At 43.0% G+C, this 23815-nt stretch overlaps 1 protein-coding gene across 9 annotated transcripts in view; it reads left to right on the plus strand.

The window, feature by feature from the left end:
* The window catches only part of Pbld (phenazine biosynthesis like protein domain containing), a 172627-nt gene that overhangs the window by 61607 nt on the left and 87205 nt on the right, over positions 1-23815 (plus strand). The gene's annotated exons all lie outside the window — the stretch shown is intronic.

Genomic DNA, 23815 nt, shown 5'->3' on the forward strand with positions numbered 1-23815 from the left:
GATTCTTGTCTTATATTCCAGTCCAAGTAGTTTCCACTGCAGAAGTTATCTGAAGGCAGTCTTATGCTTTCTAGCAGTGGTCTGTGACCAGGCTCTATCTTCTCCATGAACACTACGATGGATTTAGTTTATACATGTATTAAACTAAGAGGCAGTCTCTCAAATGAGTTTAAATGCACTTTTTAGACAACCTACATGACATGTTTTTTTTCCCTAAAAAACAATGCCTCCACTCCAAATAAATCACGGTCAAAATAAATGAAGTGTTCAAGGTGACATCAGTCTTATTTGTCTAAAATCCCGGTGTTTGGATGACAAGCAGCAGCCAGTTATGACAAGTGATAGATCCAAGGTAACCGCCAAATCCATTAGCATTTTTCTTTTTTTTTTTTTCCATCAATATAGACTTTATTAACATGCCATTTGCTGCAAAGCATACAGGTCTGCCTAGTCTTTTCAGTTTTAATATCCTAAACGTAAAGTTACTTCTGGATCCAACACATAAAGTAACCTACAAAAATTAGTCAAAGTTAAAACTTTATTTCTAGCTATCCCCCTTTGAAATCATTTAGGTTTATAATTGATATTTTTGCTACCAAGTAGCAAACTATTTTTTGTGTGCCTACCACAGAATTAATATCCTCAGCCCCATAATATATTATACTTGATAATCTTTTATACTGAAGTACATATCAGTATGTCTTAAAAACTTACTAAAAATACACAACTTATAAAATAAATAGGACACACATGTATAAATACTGAATAGTTTCTCTGGTGTGAGAAACTGAAAGTGTAAATAAGGACTAAAAGTATAATAGGTAATGTGAAATAGGAAGAAAAGGGGCAAAGGGGAAGGAAGTGGGAGGGCTAGGGGAAAGGATAGAAGGGAATGGGATTAATATGAGAAAATGGAAAAATAGGAACAAAATCTTTGTAAATAGGGAGGAATGGAGGGGTTGAAGGGAGGGCTGGGGAAGGGTGAAAAATAAGAACCAAGAGAGATTATGTAAAGGTGCAAATTTCCAATGATGAATGTCATTATACTGTATACCTAAAATGTACCAATGATTAGAATGAATAATCAATAATGCAAAATAGGAAGAAAAGGTCCAAAGGGGTAGGGGTAGTGGGAGGGGCAGGGGAAAGGAAAGAAGGGAAAGGAAAAAGGATGAGAAATGGAATACACAACTTATACTTAACTGCTTTCAATTAGCTGGAAAGTACTCAGTTTTCTAAGAGGAAATTACTACTTTTGTGTTTTTTTTTTTTTTAATTTCCAGAAAAAGCTGATCTATATTAAGCTAGTTTATGTTGTTGTTTTGAGTTTTTTGGTGGTACTGGGGATAGAACCCAGGAGTGTCCTACTATAGAGCTTCATTCCAAGCCTTTTTTTTTTTTGTATTTTCTGTTTTGAGAATCTTAAAAAGCTGCCCAGACTGGCTGCAACCTTGTGATCCTCCCAAATAGCTGAGGTTGTGGGTGTGTGTGCTATCCCAGCCAGTTTAGGCTTGTCCTAATAAGAAATAAACTGAAGATTTAAATTTACAAATGTTATAATGACAGTTTTGTTCTAAGGCAGAGACAACACTAAATTCAATTCCAGTGCAACTTATTCCATGTCTAAATAAATATGGTCTGTCATAGTTTTCCAATTCTTTTGTCTAATATAAAAGCTGAATGACTTTCTTATATGTATGAGTTTTATTTTAGAAAACCCACTGATTATGGTACTATATTTATTGGAACTTATTTTATTAGAAGATAATTCATGTACTATATCTAAGTATATTATAAAATTTTCATTGCATCTCTCCATGTTTTTATTTGGTAACATTTCAGTTGGGTGGAGGAAGATTAGAACTGCCTGGTTTTATGATTTAGATAAAGCTCCTAGTCAGTGTTTTAATACACATTTAAATAAGTAGAAATATACCCAAAAAGGACTATGAGGGAAGAATGAAAATTATAAAGGGAGCTTTATAGTAAAATGAAAATACAGCATTTTGGATTGCCCAAAACGCACAATACACAGAACTCTTAAGTCATGTAGTTTACTTGCTGACCATCTGTCTACAATTCAAACAGTTACGGTCCCAAAAGTTGTACCTAGTAACATTCCAAAATTGCTTTTAAATTAAGTTCTTAAATTGTAGCAATAAACAAAACACAATACACTTAAACAATACTGCAGTTTATAAAAAACACATTTAAGAAAAACTCTTATTCTTTTAGTTATAAAAAATGTTTTGACTAAGTTCTAAACATGTTTATCATGTAATTATTTGCATAACTCTAGAAATACTATCAACACATTAACATTTTTCTATTTCTAAACCATCTTCACGGTAGTCCAGGAGAGCAACCATGCCATCTGGATGCATGTTTTTTTTTTGGAACTGAGGATCGAACTCGGGTCCTTGAGTTTTTGGGGCAGGCGGCGGAACCACTGAGCTAAATCCCTGGCCACTGGATGCATGTTTGCACCAATAAAGAACTGATAGAGGGCCGGGGATTTAGCTCAGTGGTTTCAATGCCTGCTGCGCAAGCTCAAGGACCTGAGTTTGTTCCCTGGTACCAAAAAAAAAAAGAACTGATAGTTTTTGAAATTAGCAAGGATGTGCTAGATTTGTTCTGCAGCCCCTGACATAAAATGTTTTACTCTTACTGGTCTTTGTTCTCCAAGTTTGCCTTTGATTGATTTCATATAATCTTTGATGGACTTCTTGTAGGCCTCTTTTGTGAAGCTGGTTTCCTGCAAGTGATGGTTCATGACCATATCAACACCAGCGACTACTGTGCTTTCGGCGCCTTTGCCTTCTGGGCCTTTAACGGAGGCATTTCCACCAAAGAGCGAGTCATCAGTGTTACCCTCTGTTCTACTGACTATCTTGCCCTCCACCTCCAGGCACAGCCCGCCCGCGATCTCCTGGATCTTCTAAATGTGGGAGAACATCTCACTGTGGCTGATGAGGTCCTGATAGATAATCATGATAGTGGCTGGAGACGCGGCCATGCTAGCTTAGCAGGAGCCCCTTTTTTTATTGTATTTTTGTAAGAGATACCGACATTAGCCTGAACCACGTAAGGTGTGAGGCCACAGCATGTAACCTTCCTTAGAGCACAGCCTGCAATGTCCTCCCCAAGGCCTGGCCTGTCACTCAGATCTGGCTGCGTGGGTCCCGCCAAAGCTTGTGTCCCTAAACAAACTTTCCCGGGGCCTCTGAACTGACCAGCCCTGTCTTTCCACTTAAATCACATCCTAGTCAAGTCATTCTGTTCCTATTTGTTTATTTGACAGGGTCTCACTATGTAGTTTAGGTTGCCTTTGAACTCACTAGGTAGCCCAGACTAGCCTTGAACTCTTGACAATCCTTCTGCTTCAGCCTCCTAAGTGTTGGGATTACAGACCTGTGCCACCACAGCCAGCTTCATTCTGTTCCTTTCATATTGCTAGACTTTACCAATCTCACCCCCAATCCTGCCATGATGACAAAATCTATCACCCTGTTGAGAACCGTTGCTCTGGGTTGACTCCATTTTTCTCATTGACTTTTTAAAATTTTAATTTGATTAGTACATGTTTCAGTACCTAATGATTACATTCACTTCGGGGAGTTGGTGCATGTATATAGCACACCTTAAAAGATCATTTCTATTTTTGTTTCTTTTTGTGGTACTGGGGGTTGAACCTAGGTCCTTGCATATTCTAGGCAGGGGACCTCACACTGAGCTACATCCCTGGCTAATTTTCTTCTTTTTTGAGTGTGTGTGTGTGTAAGTTTCAGAGGCCCAACTGTTTTCCTCTTGAGTTCTTTTCGGGTTGGGAATCCACCTGCTGTCACTCCCTGCATCCTGAAAGTTAGGTGCCCAGCTGAGATCTGAATTCCCAGCCCTGGGTAGATCTGCGCTAAGCAATCCCATCTGATAGGTAAAAGGTGGTGGAAGACACGGCGTCTCCGGGCTGGCGAGGCCCCCTGCCCGAAGCCAGCAGGCTCCAAAGGAGGTTAAAAAGGAGCTTACAGGGCTCCCAAGGGATGTTCTAAGCCCCAGATCAGGCTCACCCTCTGGTGACGAGGTGGTGAGCACCATCGCTGGTCTGTGACGGGGCCCGCGTGGGGCGCAGACACGAGTGCTGTGGGCTGGGGCTCAGGGAGGCCAGGCCGGAAGGGGCTCGGAGGTGCATGCACAGGGCGTGCCTGGGTTTTGTCTAGGTCGTCTACTCCTAGAAAGTTCCTGTTAGGTCCTATAGAGGGAGAGAGAGAAAGGCAAAACCATCATTTTAAATGAATCATCCAATTGAACAGACAAAATGTGATCTTCAAGGATAGATATATAATACCAAAAGTTAATTATTTATGTTTGTTTTGAGACAGGATCTCTATGTAGGTCACTATGGCCTTGAACTCACGATGTAGCCCAGGCTGGCCTCAAACTGGCACCCATCCTCCTGCCTCAGCCACCCAAGTTCTGGGGTTACAGGTGTGTGCCACCACACCCAGCTGACAATCTGGCTTTTAACAGGGCCTCCAGGTTAATTCTGGTGTGTGCTTAAATCTGAAAACCGATGACTGTTCAGGCTTCCAGGTTTAGCCGCCATTTTCTTTGCTCCGGAGCAACAGTGGCCTATGCAGCTCAATGACTTTTAAATGTGCCTTGTCTCCAAACCTCCCTAATCACACCAGTATACTTGCTGCTTAGTGCACTTTTTGAGGAGCCTTATTGTTTTTTAAATTATTAGCTTCCAGTTCTGTTCAGCATAGAAAAATTAGCTATGCTCAGGTGGGAACTGTTCAGTAATGTGTTGGTAATAAACAGATTAGTTAATCAGCAATGATTTATTAATGATGAATTAATTATACCTGATTGTGCAGTTCTGCTAGCCAAATAGAGTCTTAAAGGAGTTATTTTATTAATCATCACAGTGCTAATTGCAGACACTTACAGAAGGACCAGTAATTAAACACACAACCATATGCAGAACAAATTGGACTGCTGAGAACTGCAAGAATAAGAAATACTCATTTTTAGGGGAACCAAAACAAACTTTATTTTGTGCAATATTAGGTAGTTCATTTGGCAATGTTAATTAATCACTACACATTAATATTATCATGTTTTCCAGCAGGAATTGATCCCTGTATCAAAATGTGGATAGTGCTCTAGTGAGATTCTGCTATATAGGAAGTGTTGTTCTGTTTTACACTCATGCAGACTGCTATGACACAGACATTTGATCAATGGATGGGATGTGAGGAAGAGTTAAAATCACACCCTAGCTGGGTGTAGTGGCCCACAGCTGTCATCTCAGCTACTCAGGAGGCTGAGGCAGGAAGATTGCCAGTTTAAGGCCAGCCTGGGAAACTTCTCAAGACCCTGTCTCAAAATAAAATGGAAAGGGATGGTAGACTTTTGTATTCCTTTTTTTTTTTTGGTACTGGGGATTGAACTCGGGTCCTTGTGCTTGTGCAGCAGGTGGTGAAACCACTGAGCTAAATCTCCGGCCCAAACTTTTGTATTCTATAGGAGAGGGAGAGATTGTGAGCTCCCAGAGATCAGGAGTACCCCTGTGTATTGGGTCACATTAGGAGGGTTTACAGTCTTTTATTGTTGGAGAAGAGAAAGAAATGAGACCATCCAGTTGGAGAGGCATCAGGCAAGTTCAAGGATAGCTAAATGGCAGAAGTGTTTTTTTTTTTTGTATTTTGAGACAGGGTCTTGCTATGTATTCTAGGCTAGGCTTCAACTTAGTATGTAGTGGAGGCTGTCCTCAAACCCCTGGCAATTCTCCTGCCTCAACCTCCCAAGTGCTGGGATTATAGGTATGTACTGACATGCCCCAGGTGTTTTTAAAGTTTAGCCCAAAATAGATCAAAGGCAGTTCATGCCCTTTTGTTGTTATGAGCATTTGTCACTTGGTGTCATTCAGCATCTAGACACCACTGTCCTGGCACCTTGACTTGGGTGTGTGTCTCTGAGAGTAGTCTAGGAGGCAGTGGTCAGGTGCCGCCTGTCCCTGCTGATCAGGGCTGGGCCTGCTAGTCAGGCTCAACCAATTCAGAAACTCGCTGGGAGTTTGGGCCTGCAGCCGTCTTGTGGAGGAGGCTGGAGGTCCTGGTCCCTCCGCAAGCTGACCTAGGGTCCAGACAGCAGGAGGAGCTGCTCATAATGCTGGGTATGGGATAATGCTCGTCTCATTTTGGTCCGTAGTAATAGCATCGAGTGTGGATCCTATGAACTCGTGAGAAATGAGTGTTGGTGAGGATGGCGATGGTGACTAACCTGGTGTTGTCTTGATGTTTCTGTGGTCCCTGCTCGCACACTCCCTGGCCTGTTCCTTGGCTTAGGAATGAGCTTGTCTCAATCTCTGCCAAGAAGACAGGAGGGTGTATTCTCCTTTCAGGAATCCACAGGAGGAAAACACCACCTGGGTGAGCCAGCATTTGGCCTGTGCCGGTTTACTTAATCCTCCAAATTGTGATACAGCATCTCTTCTTCACCTGTGCTTGGTGCACTCGCGTCCAGAGATCTTCTGATTTATAGTCTCCAGGGGAAAAGCCTCCTAGTTTTCCTAGAGAGGGGTGAGGGAATTGCCCAATATGTAAAATTGGTCATGTATATCATATGTATTTTTAATTTAATATTTTGTGGTATGGGGGGGATTGAACTCAGAGAGCACTGGGCTCCATTCCTGGTCCTCTTTATTTTATTTTAAGACAGGGTCTCACTAATTCCCAGGCTGGCCTCAAACTTGCAATCCTTCTGCCTCCTAAGTAGATGGGATTATAGGTCTGTTCAGTAATCATATGTATTTTAATATAAATTTATAATATATATCAATTATCTGGATAAAGACATAGAATTTTTCCATCAGCCCAGAAAGTTCCCTAATGTCCTTCTGTTTTTCTTTTTTTTTTTATAGCAAAACATTCATTGTTTCATTTTAGACATGCATAATGATAACACTCATCATAGGGAATTTGCATCTGTACATGATACCTCCTGCCTCTTTTTTTCTCATCACCCCCTACCTCGAAGTCCCCCTCCCCTCCCTATGTATAAAAGCTTTGTTTCCATTTCTTCTATTTTCACTTTTCCTCCTGTTTTTCTTACAAAAAACAAAAAACAACTCTTCCTCACTCCCTGCAAGAATCACTATTCTCTAGGGGGCCGGTGATTTCGCTCAGTGGTTCCAGCACTTGCCTCAAAAGCGCAAGGTCCCGAGTTCGATCTCTGGTGCCAAAAAAGAATCACTATTCTCTCTCACCATAAATCAGTTGCCTATTTTGGGACTATTATAAATAAAATTATACAGTATATTGTTATGGTTTATATCTAGTTGTCTTCCCAAAGCCTCAAGCTATCGTAGGGGCTTTGGAAAAGTAATTGGATAATGAGGGCAACATGGCCGCCTTACCCTTTTGCAGTCTGGTCCAATGAGGAGGCAGGTCACTGTGGCCATGACCTGGAAGCATTTATCTGTCTTCCTGGATCCTCCCTTCACTCTCTTTGCTTCCTGCCTGTCACCCGTGAGCAGCTCTCTTGTATCATGGCCTTCTGCATGCCATACTACCTTGGAGCCAACCAACTATGGACTGAAATGGGAGCCAAAATAAACCTCTCCTCCGTTAAGTTATGAGTGTAAGGTATTTTGTCCCAGTGACAAAGGAAGTGACTACTATATATATATATATATATACACACACACACACACTATTTGGTGTTTGGCGTCTTTCACTCAACATAATGTTTTTGAGAGTTACACATGATGTTGACTTCACTGGTTTTACCACTGTATAATATTTCATTTTATAACTATATTATAATTTGTTTATACCTTTTGCCGATGATCATTTAGGTTGTTTTCAATTTTTGGTTTGGCATAAAATTGGTATGAATACTCTTGTACATGTCTTTTGGTAGACATGTACACTTCTCTACTTTGGATAGCATACCTAGCAGTATAATTGCTAACAGGTTTAGTGTATGTTTGACTTTGGTACTGCCAAATTGTTTTCTAATGTGGTTGAAATGTATATTTTTCACCACTAATGTATGAGAGCTCTATTCGCTCTACATCCTCACCAGCACTGGATAGGTTCATTCTTTTCAGTGGTAGCCATTCTGTGTGTGTGGTATTATCTCACTGTGGTTCTAAGTTGCATATCTCAGTGAGTACTGGTGTCCCATGGCCTTGTCATAGGTTCATTGGACATTTGGAGATCTTTTTTTTTTTCCCTCATCCAAAAGCCATAGGCTTTTATTTCATTATTATTTTTTTCAGATCATTTTCTTTGTTAGTACACATGCGCAGTACATAATGTTCATATTCCTTGTGTTGAGTTGGTGCATGTACATAACACATCTCAATTCTTTTTTCATCCCCTTTTCCTCCCCTCCTATCCTCCTCCTTCTGTCTCTTGGTCCCTTTCCCTTTGAGAAGATCAATCTCCCTACTTCCTATTATCTATCTTTCATTTTGCTCTTTATACTTTGGGTTTCTCATATAAGAAAAACCATGTGATATTTAAGGTTGTGTGCTGATTTATTTACCTAATATTATGGTCTCGAAGTGCATCCATTTTCCTTCAAATGACTCAAGTTTATCTTTATGGTGGAGTCATACTCCAGTGTGTGTAAATACCACATTTCCTCTATCCATTCATCTGTGGATGGACATATAGGCCAGTTCCAAGATTTAGCTATTATGAATTGTGCTACTATAAATATGGACATGCTCGTGTCCCTGTAATATGATGTCTTTCACTCTTTTGGAAAGATACTGTACCTAGAAGGGGATTAGCTGGGCTGAATGGAATTTCTAGTTTCGTTTTTTTTTTATTTTTTTGAGACAGGGTCTCACTTTATAGTTCAGGCTGGCCCTGAACTCATTATGTAGCTCAGGCTGGCCTCAAACTCATGGCAATCCTCCTGCCTCTGCCTTAGTTTCATTTTTTGGAGGAATCTTCATATTGATTTTCTTTCTTTTTTTTTTTTTTTTTTTTTGGTGCCGGGGATTGAACTCAGGTCCTTGCGCTTGCGCAGCAGGCGGCGAAACCACTGAGCTAAATCCCTGGCCCCTCATATTGATTTTCATAGTGGTTGCACTAGTTTACCTTAGAGATCTTCTTTTGTGAAAGTTGCCTGTTTAAGTTTTTGTCCACTTTATTTATTTGCTTACTTATTTTCTGTGGTGCTGGAGATTGAACCCAGGGCCTTGTATATGCTAGGCAAGTGTTGTGGCACTGAGTTACATCCTCACCCTGCATCTTGATTTAAAAATTTGATGTACAGTAGACCCCCAAAATTCACAGGGTGTTATGTTCCTAGAGCACCTGCAAGTTGTGAAAAACCACAAATTTCAGATGTGGTCAGAAAAGTGCCTATAAATGCCCATTTTTATAGTTTAACCCTAAATATGCCATGTCTTTCACAGTTATATAATTTTTTAAAAATTAAGTTTATTGGTACATTTTAGGTATACAATACAGTTACATTCATTATTGGGATCTTGTACCTTTACCTGATGTATCTTGGTTCTTATTTTACCCCATTTCCCCTGCCCTCCCTTCACCCCCTCCACCCTTCCCTATTTACAAAGACTTTGTTTCCATTTTTTCCTTTTCTCATATTTTTTCTTTTCCCTTCTTTCCTTTCCCCTACCCCTGCAGTTATATAATTTAATTTAATAAAGTAGTGTATTACAAAACCTTAGAAGGTGCAGGTGTTTTGGCGTCATCTTAGGGACCTTAGAGCTTTAAGAAGAACAAAACAGGACTCTGGAGATAGCTACACACTGTACAGCAGTCTGTTAGGATGCCAGAATCCTGGTGCATCTGCCAGAGATGGGTTACAGGGCAGCAGCCAATCAGCAGGAAAGAGAGCAGAATAACGGTCTCGGATTGGGTACTTGCAAACCTCCCACCTATAAAACAATTTCGGAGGATATTTGCAGTTTCCTTGAAATTTTGGGGTTTCCAGGAACAATTATTAGGTTCCAAGGAAAAAAATTCCTAAATGACCGAGACTGTGAACTCTGAATTGCGACTTTGTGGGGGTATGCTGTATATTTAGGTAGCCATTATGATCCGTATTTTATTGATGAGGAAAGCAATGCCCAGGAAGGGAACTGGCTTGTTTTTAAACTTACTCAGCTTGCCAGGGGTGGTGGCACACGCCTGTAATCCCAGCACTTGGGAGGTTGAGGCAGGAGAATTGCTGTGAATTTGAGGCTAGCCAGGGTTCATAGTGAGTTCAAGGCCAGCCTGAACTACATAGTGAGACTCTGTCTCAAAAATTAAATAATAAAAATAAAGTTATTCAGCTAGGAAGGTGGTTAGGCCTGGATTTAAGACCAGGCTATGTGACTACAAACTGAACGTCCTTTCCATCCTTCAGGGACTTCCCTAGAGGGCTATTCTGGCTACTGTCCTGTTTGACAGTGACCCTCAAACCCAGAGGTAGCAAGCAGTGGCTCATCACATTCCCAGGTTCTGTGGGTCTGGAATTCTCACAGGACCTAACGGGGAAGTCCTGTGTCTAAGCCACTTGCTGTCAGCCCAGGGCTCAATGGGGGAGGCTGTGGTCACCTGGAGGTGAGTGGAACCCGTGTGGGAACACTGGAACAGCTGGAGTCCTTGGCCATCTCCTCCATCCCCAACCCATCTCATCTCCGTCTCCATCCCCATCTCCATCTCATCAGTCCCTGTGATGTTTCCAGCTTGGTTAATTTTGGATGGCTTGGCCACTTCCCTGTTTGCTCAGCACCAAAGGAACTTGCCCTGAGAAAGCCAAGGGTCAGCTGTGTCACATTTTATGACCTAGATTCACATAGTTTCATGTCTGCTGCCTTCTACTTGCTGAGACATTTACAAAGGTCTGTTCAGGCTTGAGAGACAGGATTACAAACCCCACCTCCTGAGAGAGGAGTGCCAGTATCACATTGTAACTGGAGGTTGTGGTGCACGCCTATAACCCCAACACTCTGGGAGGCTGAGGTGGGAGGATCTCGAGTTCAGACCCAGCCTGGACAACTTAGTGATGTAGGGAGACCCTGTCTCAAGATAGAAACATTTTGAAAGGGCTGGGGATGTAGGTCAGTGTGAAGGCCCTCAGTTCAGTCCCCAGTACCACCATCACAAAACAAAACAAAAACACAGTCAGAAGAATAAGTGGGATGGGATGCATTTGGCTGCAGCCATCTTTGGGAAACAGTCTGCCACAAGAATTTTGGGGGAATTCTCTGTATTTTTTGGGAAATGGGAACATAATTCTTTGCAGGAGCAAGGAATGCTCTCATATTTTTTTTTTTTTTTGGTACCGGGGATCAAACTCAGGTCCTTCCACTTGTGAGGCAGGTGGCGGAACCATTGAGCTAAATCCCTGGCCCAGAATGCTCTCATTTAAAAGAAGAAAACTTGATGTAAATCCTGAACTGTGTTTTCTTTTTAATTTGAGCAAAGGTAACCCCATCATCACCAAACATATGAGTGAGCTTAAAGATCATCAAAGAGTCTTTTGAAAATGTTCTTACTCTATTGAACCAAGACAAACTTTCAAGGACCCAGAAACACATATCAGCTTTCATGGGCTTTGTGGGCTATCAAGCTTACTTTGGAAAACAGACCAGCCTGGCATGGTGGCACACACCTGTAATCCCAGCATGCGGGAGGCTGAGGCAGGAGGATCTCTTTGAGTTTGAGGCCATGTTGGGCTACATAGTGAGTTCAAGGCCAGTCTGGACTACATAGTGAGACCCTGTCCCAAAAAACCAAAAATCAAAACAACAACAGCAAAAAGGCCATATCCTTGGCTTAACCCTTCTGGGAAAGTACCTTGGAGTCCCTGTTTCCTGATGCTTTAGGGAAGGCTGGAGTGGCTGCTGTCAAGGAGGTACGGTCCATGACTTTGTAAGTAGTCAGTTGAGGTTATCACAATACCGTTGGGCCAGGTTATTTTAAGATACGATAGACTGTGAATTTTATTGGCCAACTGGAGGCTCTTTCCACCTAAAATCATGATTTCAGCAGAAAAGAAAAAAGGAGCTGAGTTAAAAGCAAACACCTGTTCTTCTAAAATTGCTCCACTGCAGGTACCAGCCCCAGAGAGTCGGTCGGCAGATGGTTTTGTGTTTCTAAGCCTGACCTTAGCAGCTTTCATCAATCTTGAGCTGATTGATGCTCAGGAAAGAGCAGGCCCCGGCTTCCCAGGGTACCCGAGACACCTACTACCTGAAGGCCAATTAATTAGCCCACACTGATTCTCTCAAGTTTTCCTAACAAACCTCAGAATCACTGGGCACAGCCTGGCTGGGGCAGCTTCCTACCAGCACATTGTTACTGTTAAAAAAAGACATGATTTTGCACCTTGAAGACAGGCGCTCCCCAGTGTATGCAGCTCTCCTGGGCTCCGATTCCTGTAGCCCAAGAAATTCCCACACCACAGAGTTGCCACCTATGAGGGGGACTACCAGCTGCAGTCCTTCCTCTCTTTCAGCCCTGTTTCTTTGCTAGACACTCAGTCTTTGCTTTTCCAACCTACAGCTAAACTGGGAAGATCCATAGACTGAGTCTGGGCATGGTTGCTGATGTGATGGGAAGTGATTAAAGAGAACTGGGTATATCAGCCCATGCTACTCAGGGGGCTGAGACAGGAGGATCACAAGTTGGAGACTAGCATGGGCAACTCAGTGAGATCTTGTCACAAAATGTTTTAAAAAATGAAAAGAATGAAGCTCAGTATTTCCTGGGTTCAAACTTCAGTACCACAAACAAGCATGTGATCAAAAAGAAAGAATAGAATAGCATACTGAGTTTTGGAAATGAGAGCCTCACTATATAGTTCAGGCTGGCTTTGAATTCCTGGGCTCTAGTAGTCCTCCTGCCTCAGCCTCCCAACTACCTGGTCTACAGGTGTGTGCCTACTACGCCCAGATCTCCCATTGTAAAACATGAGCTTCTGTATGATTCTTTTTCCTTAAGGTAATTAAAAGTTGACTTTTGTTACTAAGAACTTTCTCCCCATAACAAATGCTATTTTTGGCAGTATTTGTGTTTTTCTTTTTTATTATGAAAAATTTCTAATATACCCTCCCCCAGCCATGTGCCTGTCGTGTGCAATTTTAACAGTTATTTCATTTGATATATACCTGCAAAGTCATGTGTCCCACACTGTGCCTGGGTCCCCCTATTTCTTCAGCTGAGCACACAGAGAAGGGGGCGACCGACCTGGGTGTGGTGCACCCCAGCCTGGCTCCCCTCCACACCCTCTCAAGGACGGAAGCTTGAGGATACCTCGAGTGTCACATTCTATTTTACTTGATGGGGAAACTCCAGTCATCCTGGTGGCAGGCAGGACAAAAGGACAGCTGTGCCGGGCTGCCTGCAAATTAGGGCATCTCTGGAGACTCTCTGGCAATTCTCATTTAATTTTTAGGGGAGCTTTAATCATGCCACCAACAGTCCTCACTTGAACAATCGCAGGCACCAAGCTAGGGGGAAAAGAGTGACTGACTTGATTTGCATAACCATCTACCCTAATTAGAATGTCAAAAGTTGGTGGCAAAGAGGCCTAGTCTTGCTTTGATTTAGGATCATTTTAATTTAGTCCAAACTCCCATCATTACAACCGGCGTCCCCTTTGCACCTCAGGTTTTCTTCTTTCCTTCTAAATGATTTGTAGCAAAAACACAACTGAAACACACCTAGCAAGGAAACTCGTTAGAGAAAAAAGTCTAGAGGTTCCTTTCCTTAGTCCAAACCATGATTTTAATTTCTACCTAAACCTACAATTGCATGAATATTTAGATTTAGTATTGACAACTTACGCAAACACTTAGCCTTAAATCTAGAAGCCTGTTCTTTACGTGTGTGTGTGTGTGTGTGTGTGTGTGTGTGTGTGTAAGGGGGCAGGTTGTCTTACGAGAAAAAAAGTGTCTGAATAGTCACTTTCACTGCAATGTTTGAACACAAGAATTGGTGTGTGATAATAATAATTGTTAAAATACACGCATTAACAGAAAGTATTATTTTTTTCTCAGACAGCATTATTTTTAATTACAAGAGGAGCTTCTGTGGCTTCACAATTTGAAAGTACAAAGGGGCTGAGAATAAATGGATCTCGGGTCTCAGGGTAGAACCACCCTGACCCATTAGAGACTGTTTGGCATGCATCAGCGATTTCTGGGTCTCCCCGGGAGCTACTTACTGGGCTCCTAGTTAAGTCAGGCATCTTTTGTTTTTCCGCCCTCATTCCCTTTTAGCAGCAGGGGGGCATCTACTTAATTAGTGTGGGGTAGGGGCGTCTGGAATCTCCTGGGGTGATTAAGAGGGTGAATCCAGCTCGGGTGTGGCTGGCCTCTCCCCAGCAGCATATGGGGACCCCCGCCAGGCCTCGGGCCCAAGTTCTAGCGCCGCCATCAGCGGAGGGGCCCTCCCTGCTGGGAACACGCCCCCGAGGCCAGGGGTCCCAGCGGCTAGGAGAGGTCAAGGCGTGCTTAGAGGAAACAGCATCTGGCAAACTGTGCCAATTGGAAATCAATGGCCCTCCCTGGGTGGGTTGAATTTTATGGTTATTTGCACAAATTTACAGCCCCTAATGGGCAGGGCAGAGCTCAGAGCATCCTCCCAGGATTGTTCCAGGGGACCCGAGGTCTTAGCAGCTCAGGGGTGAGTGAAGTTGGAGTCTATTGCTTGAACCCTGTTGGAGCCCGCTGTGTGCCAAACTGATTGCCAGCGTGGAGGCCGCACCAGAGCTGCAGTGTTCAGCCCCAGAGCCACAGCTTGCCCTCTGCAGCCCAAGGGAGACCTGTACATTCCTCCTGCCTTGAGTCTGTGTTCAGGGTACAGGTGCTGTTTTCCTTCGAAGCCAGTTCTTCTTGGACTGACGTGAGAATTTATAGTGGTTGAGAGGTTACGTTCTGCAGTGGGACAAATCCAGATTCCACACTCACCAGCAAAGGGACCTTGGGGCAGTTTTCTTATCCTTTCTGGCCCTCACTTTTCTCATCTGTAAAATGGGGATAATGACCATACCCACCTCAATGAGCTGCTCAGAGGTGAAAATAAGAAAAGGGTTGAAAGAGCTTGATATAGTGCCTGGTAGGTACATTGATGCACTTTTAATAAAGCTTAGATATTAAAAGCAACAATAAAAATAATTTCAGCTAAGAAAAGAACAGGAGAGGCATGTGAAAATAGGAGCAGAAGACGAACAAAACAGCGCTGGCTTTTTTTTTAATTTTAATTTTTGGGCGTTAGGAATTGAAGCCAGGACCTTGCACAGAACTACATCTCCAGCCCTTTTTTATTTTTATTTTGAGACTGAGACTCCCTAAGTCATTTAATTGCCTGGGCTGAGCTTGACTTGCAATCCTCCTGCCTCAGCCTCCCAGAGTGCTGGGATTATAGGTGAGCACTACCACACCTGGCTTCTGGGAATGTTCATGCTTCTATGTCATGAGTTAAGAGCTACAACTTCTGGCCCTCCAGGACTCCTGCACCCTACTTTCATCTCTCTGAGTCTCCTGTCCCCACTCCCACCCCATCCAGGTGCTGGATGATAGGACAGGGTCAGCACAGGGCGGTGGCTGGATGTAGGTCACAGGCCCTGTCCCCGATATTGGAGCTCTCCCAACAGGAGCTCTGGGGACAAAGAGCTGGGCTGGAATCAGGCTCCTGTGCTGCTCTGTTTAACAGGGCCTTTGGCTTTTTGGCTACAGCTTGAGGATTGCAACAGTCCCTACTCAAAGGGGGTGGGGAAGACAGGAGTCAGCACCAGGAATATGTGGTTCCCGTTCCCGGAATGTTTTCCTCATGGTGATGATGTTGGCTCCTTAACTTTATTCAGCCCAAGTAAGAACTTCATTCATGCAAGCAGCATGTGTGTATTTACTGAACATTCTAGCAAGACCCAGACATCTAACATTTGCCTCTTCTCTTATGCTGGGTGTGGTGTCACATGCCTGTAATCCCAGGAGGCTGAGGCAGGATGATTGCTGCAAGTTGGAGCCCAGCCTGGGCTACCTAATGAGTTTAAGACCAGCTGAACTACATAGAGAGACCCTGTTTCAAAAAACAAAACAAAACAAATAAATAAAAATAAATTTTGCCCCTTCAAAGAATTTATAACCTTTTTGAAGAAACAGTAAGTTCATAGGAAGATGTCAGCAATACTAATTTTATTTTATTTTATTAATTTTTTGAGACAGGGACTTGCTATATGGTTCAGGCTGGCCTTGAACTCACTATATAGCACAGGGTGGTCTCAGATTGAAGGCAGTCCTCCTGCGTCAGCCTTCCAAGTGCTGGAATCACAGGCATGCACCACCATGCCTGACCAGCAATACTAATTTTAAATATTCAGATTGTTCAGTACTGTCTCTGGTGCCTGGAAGAGTCCCTGGAACATGTACAATAAACAATTGTTAAACAAATGGAAATCAGTGTGAAACAATAAAACAAGTTAGTATATTGTTGCCAAATGAATAAAAAATAATATAAATTCATATGGCTCCCAATTTTGGATTGCACTTAGGGGTAGCCTGGGAACCTGATGATCAGCTATCCTTATTTAATTATCTGTTTGGATATTTTTGAGACAGGGTCTCACTCTGTAGTTCAAGCTGTACTTGAACTCACTGTGTAGCCCAGGCTGGCCTCGAACTCATGGCAATCTTCCTGCCTCAGCCTTCCAAGTGTTGGGATCACAGGTGTGCACCACCATGCTTGGAGAGTTAGCCTTATTGTTTTCACCACCTCCTCAGTGGAGGGGGTTGAGGCCCAGCCAGGGAAGTAAGAGTCGAAAGTAGTGGTAAGGAAGGACAGGAACCCAACCTCAGAATCCAAAGACCTGAGTCTGGGGACATTTAGCACAAGTTGTTCAACCAAGGTGCCTAAATTGCATAAGGAACAAAAAAGCCAAACTAACTAAAATAAACAGACAGAGCTTCCCCCGGGGCAGGGAGCGACATCCAAGCTGGCCTGCACCAGTGCAGCCCGGGCTCCTACTCTGAGCTGACTCAGGCACCTTCTGAAACCTGGCGGTGACGGGAGCCGCCCATTGGGGAGCAGAGCCACCTGCTCACTGAGAAACAGCGGATGCCACAGTTTCAGAGCAGAAACAAAGCAGGTCTGTGGCCCTTGCTTTTGGAGGACGAGTCCCCAAAAGGAGGAGGCATCAGCGGGAAGAAAAACAGCTGTGCTTTTAGGGAACAGGACTTTGCTTGCGTCCCTCTGTCTCTTTTCTCCTCCCTCCCTTCTTCTTTCTTTCAACAATATTTCTCAATCATCTGTTATATGCTACACATAAGTCTAGGAGCTGAGGTTATAGCTGCAACAGTACAGAGGGAGCCCCTGAATTCCTGGAGTTTCAAACAACTAAGAACCCAAAATATCAGAATAGGAGCTGAATGACACAAGACAGCTGGCCAGGGAATTTGGGGAGTTACAGTTAAAGCTGAGGGCACCACCAGCAAAGAAGTCCCACGAGAGGTTGGAGTGGAGGAGCCACAGTCTTTGGAGGGAGTTGGCAAGAGGTGACATCAGAAATATCGGGGAGATGTGAGAAGTGACATCATTTTAGGTCAGTAGTGGGTCTTTCTCCCTCCAGATATTGCAAAATCTCCTAATGCCTGGGACTGCCCCATATCTGCAACAGTGGACCCGACTTTTCTGATCACACACTTCTATCAGAAAAGAAGGAAAGTGCTGGGCATGATAACCCACGCCTATCATCCCAGCATTCTGGGAGGCTGAGGCAGGAGGATTGCAAGTTTGAGCCCAGCCTGGGGAACTTAATGACTTAGTGAGACCCTGTCTCAAAATAAAAATTGAAAAAGTACTGGGGATGTAGCTCAGTGCAAAGGCCCTGGTTTCAGTCCCCAGTACTACACACACGTGCAAATCTGTACACATGTGTAAGTGTATGCATTTATATTTTGTGCTTTATAGAACATGCCTCAAGACAGAAATTGAAAGGATGAGCTAACACTTAGGAAATTTTAATCTTCTCCCACGCCTTAGTGGGCTGTCTTGTGTGATCTTGGGGAGCAAGAGCAGCTCTATTGCTCGGAGCAGTTTTTTGAGTGTGTGGTGTCTCCTCCGTGCAGACGGATTGTGAGCTCCAATAGCTCACAGCCCATCTCCTCAGCGATGTTGCCTGGCACAGTGCTGGATGGATGGAGGCAGTGATTGTTGCACAGGGATGAAGTCTCGCTGGTGGAGACACAGACCAAGACCCGCCGGGGTGGAGGGGTTCTTGAGGGATGTGAGGCCCTTGGGCTTTCTGTGACCTGCATGCAATGGTCCTTGCACTCAGAGTGTGACTGGGAAAGTGCTGCTGTGAGTATCATGGGAAAAGGAATTTTATTATAAGGACATGGTCTTGCACAGTCGGGGGAAGAACTAGGGACACAAAGGTCCACAGAAGGGTTATGGAAGAGTCACTGAGCAAGTGAGGAGGCTGGAAGCCTGGCCCAAGCAGCTACTGGGCATGGGGGCTGCTAGAGAGGCCGGGTCCTCTGTGACCCCACCTCAGAGTTCATATAAAGCAGCTGAGAGTGGACCAGGCCACTGTGGGGCAGCAGGGCCAGCAGGGGGAGAGCTCAAGGATATACACTGAGAGGGTCAAGGACAAGCAGATTCATTGGCACCTCTGTGACTGCCTCATAGCCTTTAGCCAGTCATCTTCAGTGCATGGTGACAGTCTTCTTGGCCCCAGAGTTTCTGCAACTTCACTTTTATGGGGTTTTGGCACTAGGGATTAAACCCAGGGCCTTTGCCCCGAGCTACATTCCCAGCCTTTTTTATTTTGAGGCAATGTCTCACTAAATCACTATGGTGCCCATGCTGGGTTGGAACTTGGAATCCTCCTGCCTCAGCCTCCCAGAGTGTTTAGGATTACAGACATGAATCACCATACCTACCTGAAACTTTGCTTTTGTCCAACTAAAATCTAGAAACAGCCACGGATTTAGCTCAGTGGTTGTGCCGCCTGGTGTGCAAGGGCAAGGACCCGAGTTCGATCCCCCGTACAACTCCCCCCCCCCAAAAAAACAATGAAATCTAGAAACATACGAAGAAAGCCACTCTGAGAAATGATGCTTCCGGCCCACATTTACCATTGGACAGCCTAGCAAATCCTTAAGACTAATTCTCTTTCACCTGGCTCTGTACTCATGAAGCAACATCATGATTGCTATTTATTTATATTAGTCCATGTTTGCAGGACACAGTGATTACAGTCCTGTGGGGAGTTGGTACGTGTACATAACACATCTCAGTTCTGTTTTCATCCCCTTTCCCTCCTCTCCCTCTCTGCTCCATCTCTTGGTTTCTTCTCCTTTTGCAAAAGACCTATCTCCCTATTTCCTATATCTTTCATTTTGTTCTTGATTTACATTTTGAGTTTCTCATATAAGAGAAACCATGTGATATGTAAGCTTGTGTGTCTGATTTATTCACTTAATATAATGGTCCCAAGGTACATCTATTTTTCTACAAATGACTCGTTTATCCTACTTTATGGAAGAATAGCACTCCATTGTGTGTAAATACCACATTTTCTTTATCCATTCATCTGTCAATGGCATATCAACACTTCTAAGATTTAGCTATTATGAGTTTTGCTGCTATAAACCTGAGTATGCATGTGTCACTGTAATACAATGTCTTTAATTCTTTCAGGAAGATACCTAAGAGGAGAATAGCTGGGTCAAATGGAATTTCAGGTTATTATTGAAATCACTATGTAGCCCAGGCTGGCCTCAAACTCTCTGCTATCCTCCTGTCTCAGCCTCCTGACTACTGGGATTGCAGGCGAGGGCCACCACGCCTAGCTTGGAATTTCTATATTTAGTTTTTTGAGGCATCTCCTTACTGATTTCCATAGTGGTTATACTAGTTTACAATCCTGCCAGCAATTCAGAAATGCTCCTTTTCCTCCTAGTCTCACTAACATTTGTTATTATTTGATTTCCTTTTGAAATTTATTTATTTATTTATTTATTTATTTATTTATTTTCTGATGCTGGGGATCAAACTCAGGACCTTGCGCTAGTGAGGCAGGCGCGGTGCCACTGAGCTAAATCCCTGGCCCTATTATTTGATTTCTTGATGATTGTCATTCTTTCTGGAGTAAGATGGAATCTCAGTGTTGTTTTAATTTGCATTCCTCTAATGGGTAACCATGTTGAAGATTTTTAATGTATTTATTGATTATTTGCACTTCTGAGAAATGTCTGTTCATTTCAGTTGCCCATTTTTTGATTGAGTCTTTTATTTTTGAGGAGTCTAATTTTTTTTTTTTTTTTTTGGTACCGGGGATCGAACTTGGGTCCTTGTGCTTGTGAGGCAGGCAACAGAACCACTGAGCTAAATCCCCAGCCCAAGGAGCCTAAGTTTTTGAGTTCTTTATATATTCTAGATATTGGTTCTCTGTTCAAGGAATAGCTGGCAAAGTTTTTTCCTATTCTGTGGGTTGTCTCTTCACTCTGTTGGTTGTTTCCTGTGCTGTGCAAAAATTTTAAATTTGATACGATCTCATTTGTTGATTCTTTGTACTATTTCTTGTATCATTGGGGCTCTGTTCAGAAAGTCCTTGCGTATGCCTATGACTTCAAGAGTTTTACCTATTTTATCCTTCAGCAGATTGTTTCTCTTTCAATATTTAGATCTTTGGTCCATTGTGATTTTAGTTTAGTACATAGTGAGAGATGTGGGTCTAGATTCATCTTATGCATGTGGCCAGTTTTCCCAACACCATTTATTCTTTTTTAATTTTTTTGGTACCAGGGATTGAACTCATTACCTTGGGCTTGAGAGGTAAGCTTGGTGTCACTGAACTAAATCCCTGGCCCCACAACACCATTTATTAAAGAAGCTGTCTTTCCCCCAGCATATGTTTTTGGCCCTTTGTCAAAGAGCAGATAGCTGATTGTCCCTGCAGTTGTTTCTGCATCCTCTATTCTGTTCCACTGATTTGGTTGTCTGTTTTTATGTCAGTACCATGCTTTGTTGTTTTTTTTTTAAACCACTGTAGCTTTGTAGTATAACTTGAAGTCCAGGATTGTGATGCCTCCTGGTTTGCTCTTATTGCTCAGGATTCCTTTTGGTATTTGGAGTCTCTTCTTGTTCTGTATGAATTTTAGGATTGTTCTACAAGGAATGCTATTGGTATTTTAATTGGGATTGTATTAATTCTGTGTATCGGTTTTGGAAGTGTGGCCATTTTGATAATTTTAGTTCTGCCTATTCAGGAACAGGGGATATCTTTCCATTTTCTGACATCCTTGTTAATTTCCCTTTTCAGAATACCGCAGTACTGTTTGTTACATAGAGGTCTTACGCTTCCTGGGTTAGATTAACTCCAAATATTTAATTTTTCTGATGCTATTGTGAATGGTATTGTTTTCCTAATTTCTTTTTTTTTTTTTTGGTACCGGGGATTGAACGCCGGTCCTTGCGCCTGCAGGACAGGCGGTGGAACCACTGATCTAAATCCCTGGCCCAAAATATTATCTCTCCCTTTATCTTTTTCTTTTTGGTACAGGGGATCGAACTCGGGAACTTGTGCTTGCAAGGCAGGTGCCAGAACCACTGAGCTAAATTTCTGGCCCTGTTTTCCTAATTTCTTTCTCAGTGAGTTCATTATTGTTGTACAGGAACACTATTGATTTTGTATCCTGCAACACTATTGAATTTGGTTATTAATTCTAGGAGCTTTGGTGGATTTTTTGGAGGGTCTTCTGTATAGAGGACCATATCATCTGCAAATAATGATAATTTGACTTTTTAATTTCCCGTATATATCCCTTTTATTTCTTTCCTTTGCCTTATTGCTCTGGCTAATGTCTCAAGAACTCTATTGAACAAGAGTGGTAATAGTGCACATCATTGTCTGGTTCCCGATTTTAGAGGGAATGCTTTCAGCTTCTCCCCATTTAATATGATGTTGGCAACATCATGATTATTGAGTTGTCTTCTCAAATACCTCAGTACCAGGAAAGAAGGACCTGGGATAATAAATGCAAACATTTTCCAGTGTAAATCACTGGAAAAGTAGAACATACCCTGAAAATTATACTTTTTGAGGGCAATTTGTATGGCTTTATTTAAGCACAAATAAAATATGGATAGGAGCTGTCTATTCATTTCTTGGCTGCATAGCCTAGCTTGGGGAATGGTGACTTTGATGGCTGCCTGGGCTGCTCTTTCACCATAGCTTTGGGGTTTGTAGGAAGCATCTTGAACAATCTGAGGGGAGTAAGATTGTTGCACACCAGCAGAACTTCCACCCCCTCGGCCTTGTGGATGGATCAGGAAGGTTGAGACATCACTGGGAGGCCTATACTCTTTTTCCTTGTTGTTTCCATAACCAATGTTGGGTCTCAAGATCTGGCCCTTGGATCTTCCTCTACCTTGTTGTCAATACCTCTGGATTTCCACCAATTGCACTTAATTTTGTCACAGGTCTGACTGGTCCTGTATAAACTTCTTGGTCCTATTTTTTGACAACCTTGGCCTTCACAAAGAGACTGAGGATGGACATAATGATGAGTAGGAAATGTGGTTTATATCTAGATGTCCCCCCAAAGCCTCATGGATGGGTGATACTGGATTAGTCCACTGATTGGTTTAACATAGTTCTGGATGTGGATGATGGACTTACTGAAGAGGGAAGACTCATGCTGGGTGTGGTGGCACCAACCAATAGGCTTGCAGCCTGGATGGAATAAAAAGGGAAAGAAGAAGGAAGTCTCACTGCTTCCTACCTGCCTTGCCATGGACTGTTTCTCCTCTGTGATGCTTCTCTGCTATGCTGCCCTAAATTGGAGTTAGCCAACTATACACTGAAACCTCTACAAACTGAGCTAAAATAAACCTTTCCCACTTTAACTTGTGGCTGTTGGGTATTTCATCCCAGCAATGAGAAAGTAACTAAGACAAAATGGCTGCCACCACTGAGGAAGAGAGAGGGGAAAATGGCACACAAGGGCTGATAGGGCTGTATTTGCAGCAAAACTGAACCTCAAACTATAATGAAACCACAAAATTTGCTACCCAGTAAAGCTTTTCCTGAGTACAATTTTGGCTTCTGTTTTGTATATTTCAAGCTCAAATCGTTTCAATATCAAAATCAAAATGGAATCTGGGGGCCGGGGATGTAGCTCAATGGTTTTGCTGCCTGCTGCGCAAGAGCAAGGACCCAGGTTCAATCCCCAGCACCAAAAAAAAAAAAAAAAAAGGAATCTGGCATGGTGTGGACACCTGTGATCCCAGTACTCTGGGAGGCTGAGGCAGGAGGATCACAAGTTTGAGTCTTGCCTGGACAACTTAGTGATTTAGCAAGACCATGTCTCAAAAAGGTGAAGGCCTTGGGGCCAGGGATTTAGCTCAGTGGTTCTGCCGCCTGCCTTGCAAGTGCAAGGTCCTGAGTTCAATCCCCTGTACCAAAAAACGAAGAAGAAGAAAAAAAAAAGGTGAAGGCCTTTAATCCTTGCTTCTACAAGCAAACAAAAACAATAACAAAACAAAGTTCTGACGCCAATATTTTTGTTGTTGTTCTTTTAGCCATGATGCTAAGAGATGTCTAAGGTCTACTAACCAAAAGAGTAAAGACAGAGTTCAAACCACAGAAATCCACCTGTTCATGGCGGCTAGATACTAGCTAGGTGTGGAACCACAGCTGTCAAGCTGTGTGTGACATCTCTGAGGGTTGGAGAGTCCCTGGGACCCTCTGGATTGCCTGTGCTTTCTGATGAGCCATCACTTCTCTCAACATATTAATCCTTTTGGGATTCCTCTATCCGTGTACCTAC

The sequence above is a fragment of the Heterocephalus glaber genome, unplaced genomic scaffold (genome assembly GCF_053883595.1).
Source record: "Heterocephalus glaber isolate CG9 unplaced genomic scaffold, H.glaber_assembly_v1.0 deba00001497, whole genome shotgun sequence".
NCBI classification, from domain to species: Eukaryota; Metazoa; Chordata; class Mammalia; order Rodentia; family Bathyergidae; genus Heterocephalus; species Heterocephalus glaber.